Here is a 1,172-nt window from a genome sequence, read left to right on the forward strand (position 1 = left end):
GTATACGAATGAACTAATAAAAAGCTGTTTAACAGCTGTGTTGTCAAATCGAGTTTTTTTTCCAAAGTCAGTGTGGCGCCTGCGCAAAACTAATGCGCATAAGAAACGGCGTCTGCTATCAAAACCTGAGATCAACGCATCGACGCAAAAACTGTCATTGTGTAAGTTTGGAACAACAAATAAAGGTCAGAACAGCTATATAATCGCTATTGTGTTTTCAGCGTAGCAATAGGGTCCGATATTTAGACTCGTATAAACCTAAATTCGCATCCTGTTTAACTCTTTCATACACGTACCCCTGTGTTAAGTTTCATCCATTTTAACATAACTAAATTGGCCAACAAAATAATTATTGCGACAGATTTGAAATCCACATTAAAGCATTAATAATTTATTGCCCTGTCATTTCATTAAAACTGTATATGCCAGTAAAGGCTGTTCACGTAACTTTCAGGATCACCTTTTGGACTAAATTTTTATTTGACAGGAATCAAGTGACCGCCACTCAAATAAGCGTACCCTCAAAATCGACCAGACAAAAACGGAAGGGCCGAATGAAAAATCGACACAAAATCACAATAGGAAAAACTTTGCAACTTTGACATACAAGAAGAAAGTCAAACCAATTATCCACCCTGAACAGATTATTGTGTTTTGCTACCAGAACTGGCACGCTCACTATCGCTGTGAGCGACGTGTCAGTTCAGTCTGCTGCGCTGAACTTTTATATCTCTATCCGCCCACTCTTCAGCTAAAAGTACTATTTCTTTGATGTCTGTTTTCAACTGCACAAAACTTTGGAGGGATTCAACTACAGTTGTTTGCATTTTTCTTGCATGTTGTACATAGAGATATTGCAGCCATGCCATATCACATGGCGCGAATGTCGTATGGCATGACTGTGTGAATATGTTTGCGAAATAATGGCAAATTTAAACGGCAATTTTCACGTTTTTGCAACGTAATTCAAGCATAGAATCATATCCAATTACTAATTTTTCTCTCTTTGTCAACACTGGTGGAGTGGCCTGGCGGTTAAGACATCGGCACAGGCGTTTATTTGTTCTGCTTGATCCCTCTTGACATGTATGCTCAGCTTTGAGAGAGCAAACTGGATGTTACCACGGCAACATTCAAGCGTTGACTGAAGCTCTCAAGGTCATACACGCAGT

The sequence above is a fragment of the Littorina saxatilis genome, linkage group LG8 (genome assembly GCF_037325665.1).
Source record: "Littorina saxatilis isolate snail1 linkage group LG8, US_GU_Lsax_2.0, whole genome shotgun sequence".
Lineage (NCBI taxonomy): Eukaryota > Metazoa > Mollusca > Gastropoda > Littorinimorpha > Littorinidae > Littorina > Littorina saxatilis.